The 7,441-nt window shown below is 41.1% G+C and overlaps 1 pseudogene; it reads left to right on the forward strand.

The window, feature by feature from the left end:
• The first annotated feature begins 7,182 nt into the window (after positions 1-7,182).
• Positions 7,183-7,441, forward strand: part of LOC103070858 (glyceraldehyde-3-phosphate dehydrogenase-like) — a 22,152-nt pseudogene continuing 21,893 nt past the window's right edge.

A 7,441-nucleotide genomic window follows, 5' to 3' on the forward strand; every position in this document is an offset into this window, starting at 1 on the left:
GTGATGAAACTCTCAGCTCCACAGTGCTAGTTGCGGGAGCTGGTGCAAGAGAAAGGCTGTGGATTAGCAGAGTGCTGGTGGGAACCAGCCTCCTACCTCAAGAATGCTCTGGAGCAAGTCACAACTTCTCACTGGGCAAACCAGGAGAAGTCCCGGATCCATGCCATTATACTGGGCCAACTCACCCGCATACTACACAGCAGGTGGCCAAAGAAAATGAGTCACAAACCTCAGGCCCTCCTTCGAGGCAACTACCTCGAACCCTCTCACTTCTCTGATGCCCTTTCTCTTCATTTCCTTCTCTGTTCCTTTGCATACTTGGCTTCAAACCTTTTTGGAACTATCTCCTATTTGTAGCCCTGCATTCACCCCTTAGGCTTGCCATGCTCAGCTTCTGACCCTCTCAATGCTCTCTAAGAACAGGCTTGCCCTCATCCTCCAGCTCTTGCTGATCTTTAGTCCTAGGTCACTACCGTGGCCAGTTCGAGCTCCTGTCCCTGGAAACTCTACCCTGGCACTGGCTCACCTGACCAGTGCCCCAGCCCTCAAGGTGGTGAGGGGTTGGGAGAAGAGAAAGGGGGATCAGAAAGCGATGAGAGATCAATGAGAAAGATGCCTAGCCAGTGTCCCTATCCTACTGTAAACGCCTCATTCATGGTATACTAAACCCTAATCCTCTTTCACTATTTGGAAACTTCCTGTGGCCAAATCATTTTCCCGCAAAATAGACATGATCCGGGAAACTGAGAATGCACACAGCTGCCATATTCTTTAGACTATAAATTAGAATACATGAACTGATGCTACGAATGTACTTATGACAACAACACATGGAATGTTTGAATTCATTACTGCCCTGGAAAATCTTGGATGTGCCATAACCATGCTTATATAGTATGATGGAAGGGTACCACATGTGCTTGTGTGCTCAAACACAATGCCTATTCCCTAAGCATTGACATGTTGACATATACCCTACCACACACGGCTCATTCCTTGTACTCTGGCCACACTCATCTGCCTTCAGTTCATCATATTTGCACCATTCCCTCCTGCAACAAGGTGCAAGCTATTTCCTTTTCTGGCAAGTTCTTTCTCTCTTCTTGAAATTAACTCTCCATCATTTTCCAGATCTTACCTCCATCATCACTTCTCTGCAGGTGTTTTCCCTGTCTTCCTCATTAATAGTATCCTGATCTTACCCATTGGATCCATTGTAGCACTTATGACAGTTGCAATTTTGCATTTATTTGTATAATGTGATTAATGTCTGCCTCCACCATTAGAATGAAAGTTCCATGAGAACAGGGACCATGTCTTCTTGTTCACCACTATAACCTTGGCACTTGGAATGGCCAACACCAAGCAGATGTGGTTTTTTGTTCGTTTGTTTAATTATGCAACAAATGAGTAGATTGAACTGCTCACCAACCAAGTGTTCCAAAGATCTTTGGCTATGTGCATGAATCCCATGGGAGGAGAAGGAGGGTCCTGGAGTACATTTGGGCTGGTTTTCTCCCATCAACAAATTGGTACCTACAAGTTTAACAGATGAGTAAAATGCAGGCTCTTAGCAAATGGGATATAGGCTATGTACCTTTCTAGAATAGAGAAATTGTGATAGGCAGGACACAGAGAGGTAAGCAACATGCCCAAGTTCACTTAGCTAGTAGATAGAAGAGCCGGGATTTAAACCACAGCTATCTGGTTCCACTTGACTAATCTTGCTGAAACTCTGTTTTCTCATCTGTAAAATGGGAGCATTCAATGGTGCTAGCTTGCAGAGTTATAAGAATTAAATGTGATAATGTATGGAAAGAACCTGCACAGAATAAGTATTCATTGTATGGTACCTATTACTATTAGTTTCTTTGAAAGTGAGGGGAAGGCAGGGAATCTATATGCTAAGATGTGGAGAAATAGCCATCCTTCCATAAAGACCTCACCCACCCTTGTCTTGTTCCCCCCTCTCCCTTTTCCCTTCTCTGTCCTTCCTTTCTTTCTCTCTCTCTCTCTCTCTCTCTCTCTCTCTCTCTCTCTCCAGCTATAATCTCCAGAAGAGATGTTTTTAGAGGTTAATAAAGGAAGAGAGGGGAGCAGATGGAGAGAGATCAGACTTATGAAGAAAGAGGCTGAAAAGAACACTAGAAGGAGGAAGAAACAGAAGAAAGGTAGGAGAGAAGGGACAACACATGTAAGATGGTTACATTTTTCCTCTACTAAATAAAAGTATGGCTGCACACAGCTTTACTACAGGACTTTCTTTTCCTTTGTAAAAAGGGATGGAGAAAGTGGGAGCATATAGACATGGGCTTGGAAGGGTACTGTCTAAAAGCCCAATTTAATTTATGGTCAGCTCTGCCCTAACTTTTTTGGAAAGGACAAAAGGCCTAGAAAAATTGCCTCAACTTACGTAGCTTTGAAACACACACACACACACACACACACACACACACACACACACACCCCATTGTTCAGTGCTGTCCCTTTAGCATTTCCCAGTCATGTGGTTCATATTTGTGTGTTTGTTGGTTAAGCGTGTCTCTGGCCCTCATAGAACAGGAGCCCCAGGAGTCAAAGGAATGTATCTTTTCCTCTGCAACCAAGTGCTTAATGTTTGCTGGGAATTGTGATGAAAGATGGATGAGGGGAATGGCTCTTCTGATGGTGGTAACACAGGCAGCTCCCCCTTCCCTACCGGGCTTGTTTAGCTACGCCTCAGATACCAGCATACCTGGGCCTCTTAGAAGACAAGGACCCAATTGAATAGATCCCCTGGAAGTCCAAGGGGCAGAGTGCAGCAGGAGAAGTGATTTTGGGGAGATTGCTAGGCCAACTTGGCAGACTGGAGACTTGGGAAACCTCTGGGGTACATATCCAAACCAAACTTGTGAAATACTGGCTCATCCCCAGGTCCTCTGTTAGGGCCTTTGGGGAAAGTCCTAAATGAAAGCCAGTCAAGTTGAACATTACACTATTTATAATTATAAGGCAGGGAAAAAAAGACAGGAAAAAGGGGAGGGGAGACAGAAAGTAGGAACATAATTAAGGCTTGGCTAGCAACAACTTGGATACAGTATCACTGAAAGTAAAGCATGCTTCTATAAATCAATGAATGAAAGCTTTTTTTAAAAAAAATTGTTAGCAAGAAAGAAAATGAATGTGCAAAAGGAACCATTGTAGTTCTTAGCATTTCATAAAAATGAAAAAGATACTTGTATTCAAAGGGAAATGTGCCATGGAAACACATAAGAGATGAAATGTTGTAGGATCTTAATCATGAACATATGCAAAGCATTATTATACTTAGCATTTTTACAATTCTATATGAAATATAATTTAGTTGGGGAGGGTGGAGTGGGGGCAAGCATTTTACATCTGATGAGTCACCATGCTACTTCCCAATTCCTGCTCATGGTGAACTGACCATCTTTATATCAATAGTATGCAGAGTTGTCTGAGATTAGGAACAAGACAATGGTGCCCACTCTCACCATTCCTATTCAACATATCACTAGAAATCTTAGCTAGAGCAATCAGGCAAGAAAAAAATAAAAAGGTAGTAGAATTGAAATGGAAGAAGTAAAATTATCTCTATTTGCAAGTGACATGATTTTGTATATAGAAAATCCTAAAAGCTCAACCAAAACACTGTTAGATCTGATCAATGAATTCAGTAAATTTGCAGGATACAAAATTAACATACAAAAATCATCAGTATCATTTGTATATACTAATGACTTTCCTGAAAAAGAAATAAAGAAATTGATCCCATTTACAATAACATCAAAAAAACCTTAGGAATAAATTTAGGAGGTGAAAGATCTCTACTCTGAAAACTGCAAGACCTTGATGAAGGAAATCGAGGAAGACATGAACAAATGGGAATGTGTCCTATGATCATGGATTGGAAGAATTAATGTTGTTAAAATGTCAATACTACCAAAATCTTTCTATAGATCCAATGCAATCTATTGTTTACAGGAGTAGAAAAAAACATTCCTAAAATTTATATGGAGCCACAAAAGACCCATAGCCAAAGAAATCCTGATAAAGAAGAACAAAGCAGAAGACGTCACACTTCCTGATTTCAAGCTATACTATGAAGCTATAGTCACCAAAACAGTATGGTACTGGCCAATAGACCAATGGAACAGAATTGAGAGCCCAGAAATAAACCCAAACATATACAGTCAACTAGTATTTCACAAGGGAGCCAAGAACATGCAAAGGAGAAAAGACAGTCTCTTTAACAAATGGTGCTGGAATAACTAGTATTCAGAATGAAGCTGGTAATTATTAGAGAAATGCAAACCAAAACTACAGTGAGGTATCACCTCACACCAGTCAGAATGACCATCATTAAAAAGTCTACAAATAACAAATGCTGGAGAGGGTGTGGAGAAAAGGGAACTCTCCTACACTGTTAGTGGGAATGTAAATTGGTTCAGCGACTATGGAAAACAGTATGGAGTTTCCTCAAAAAACTAAAAATACGGTTGCCATATCATCCAGCAATGCCACTCCTGGGCATATATCCAGACAAAACTATAATTCCAAAAGATCCATGCACCTCTATGTTCATAGCAGCACTGTTTACAATAGCCAAGACATGGAAACAACCTAAATGTCCATCAAAAGATGAATGGATAAAGAAGATGTGGTATATATATGCAATGGAATATTACTCAGCCATAAAAAAGAATGAAATAATGCCATTGGCAGCTACATGGATGGAGCTAGAGATCATCATACTAAGTGAAGTAAGTCAGAAAGACAAATACCATATGATATCACTTATATGTGGAATCTAAAATATGACACAAATGAACTTATCTACAAAACAGAAACAGACCCACAGACATAGAGAACAGACTTGTGGTTTCCAAGGGGGAGGGGGACGGGAGAGGGTTGGATTGGGAGTTTGGGACTAGCAGATGCAAACTATTATATATAGAATGGATAAAAAACAAGGTCCTATTATATAGCACAGGGAACTATATTCAGTATCCTGTAATAAACCGTAATGGAAAAGAATATGAAAAAGAATATATATATATGTATGACTGAATCCCTTTTCTATACACCAGAAACTAACACAACATTGTAAATCGACTATACTTCAATAAAGAAAAGAAAGAAAAAGAATGAAGCTGGACCCATACCTTATACGTCTCGTAAATACTAACTCAGAATGGATTAAAGACTTGTATGTAAGACCTGAAATCACAAAACACCTAGAAGAAAACATTGGAATAAATCTCCTGTACATGAGTCTTGGTAATGATTTTGTGGATAGGATACCGAAAGCACTTACAACAAAATAAAAAGATAAGCAAGTGGGACTACCTCAAACTAAAAAGCCCCTGCACAGCAAAAGAAACCATCAATAAAATGAAAAGAAAACTTATGGAAAGGTAAAAATATTTGCAAACTCTATATCTGATAAGGGGTTAATATCCAAAATATATAAAGAACTCACACAACTCAGTAGCAGACAAATAAATAACCCATTTAAAAAAATGGGCAAAGGACAGTAATAGACATTTCTCCAAAAATGATATACAAAAGCCCAACAGGTATGTGGAAAAATGCTCAGCATCACTAGTCATTAGGGAAATGCAAATTAAAACCAAATTAAAAACTCACACTTGTTACAATGGTCATCATCAAAAAAAGATGCTGGTGTGGATGTGGAAAAAAGGGAATTCTTGTGCACAGTTAGTGGGATTGTAAATTGGTACAGCCACTATGAAAAATGGTATGGAGGATCCTCAAAAAATTAAAAATAGAACTACCATGTGATCCAGCAATTCCACTTCTGGAATATATCCAAAGGAAATGAAAACACAAAATCAAAGATATATCTGCACCCCCATATTTATGGCAGCATTATTTATAATAGCCAAGATACAGAAGCAACCTAAATACCCATGAATAGATGAATGAATAAAGAAGTTGTGATTTTTAAAAATATGCAATGGAATATTACTTAGCCATAAAAAAGGATGAAATCTTACCATTTGCAACATGGGCAGACCTTGAAGGCATTATACTAAATGAAGTAAGTCAGACAGAAAAAGACAAATACTGTATGATCTCACTTACATGTGGAATCTTTTTAAAAAAAACTCATAGAAAAAGAGATCAGATTTGTGGTTACCAGAGACATAGGGGAAATTGGAGGAAGTGGTCAAAAAGTACAAACTTCTAGTTACAAAATAAATAAGTACTAGGGCTTCCCTGGTGGTGCAGTGATTGAGAGTCCGCCTGCCGATGCAGGGGACACGGGTTCGTGCCCCGGTCCGGGAAGATCCCACATGCCACAGAGCGGCTGGGCCCGTGAGCCATGGCCGCTGAGCCTGCGCGTCCGGAGCCTGTGCTCCGCAACGGGAAAGACCACAACAGTGAGAGGCCCGCATACCGAAAAAAAAAAAGAAAAGAAAAGAAAAGAAAAATTTAATGCATGTTACAGATGGTGCTGGCTTTTGTCAAAAGGGTATTTTCTCCCAACATGTGTCATAGTTGTAGGTCCAATACAATGATTTGGGAAGTCCTGAAGATCAATACAGATCTATGTTTCTAGCCCCTCTCCAAGAAATCTGTATGAGTTTAATGAAAGCTAGCCAATGGCTTCAAAAAATGTGACTTCCTTTCCCTTTGAAGTCAGTAAGCATTTCTTGAGCATCTACCATATGCACAGGAAGCTTAAGTAGTACATGTAGTATTTGGAGACCACTAAACTCTCTGGCCTCTTTACCCTCATGCACTGACCCCACGACCTCTTTCTGACTTCTTTAACCACTAGGACTCTGCTTAGTTCAGGGGGGCCAACAGACTTCCCGGCCCTTTCCTTCTATTCATGCCAGGTAAATTTCAGCAGCAGCAGAACTCTGGATGAAAGAGCCCAACAGAGCCTAGAAGACTCAGAATCCCTTTGAGCCTGTGGGAAATGCCTGACTTTTGAAGCATCTATGACAAAGTGTTTTCTACCTATTACTCCAATCTCCAGGAGGGGAGAGAAAAGGCTAGAGACAGGGAGTCCCGTTCCCTACCTCCCCTTCACAGCAGCCCTTTGGGTGCAAAGAAAGGCATGGTTCTCCTAAACTTCCATAATCTGTAAGGAGGTAACTCCTGATACAAAAACACTACCTCACTCCTATCCCACACCAGCCTAGTATAATGGGGAGTGGGAAAAGGAGGTCACTACTGAGAAAGGAGGAAGGGCTGCTGAGTAAGGTGAGATTCCTTCTGTGCTGTCATCTTCTTTGTTTGGATTGCTATCAAAGCTCCACCCTGGGGCCTCCCTGGTGGTGCAGTGGTTGAGAGTCCGCCTGCCGATGCAGGGGACGCGGGTTCGTGCCCCGGTCCGGGAAGATCCCACATGCCGCGGAGCAGCTGGGCCCGTGAGCCATGGCCGCTGAGCCCGTGCGTCCGGAGC

This window comes from Lipotes vexillifer, unplaced genomic scaffold (assembly GCF_000442215.2).
Source record: "Lipotes vexillifer unplaced genomic scaffold, Lipotes_vexillifer_v1.1 scaffold1267, whole genome shotgun sequence".
Classification (NCBI taxonomy): Eukaryota; Metazoa; Chordata; class Mammalia; order Artiodactyla; family Lipotidae; genus Lipotes; species Lipotes vexillifer.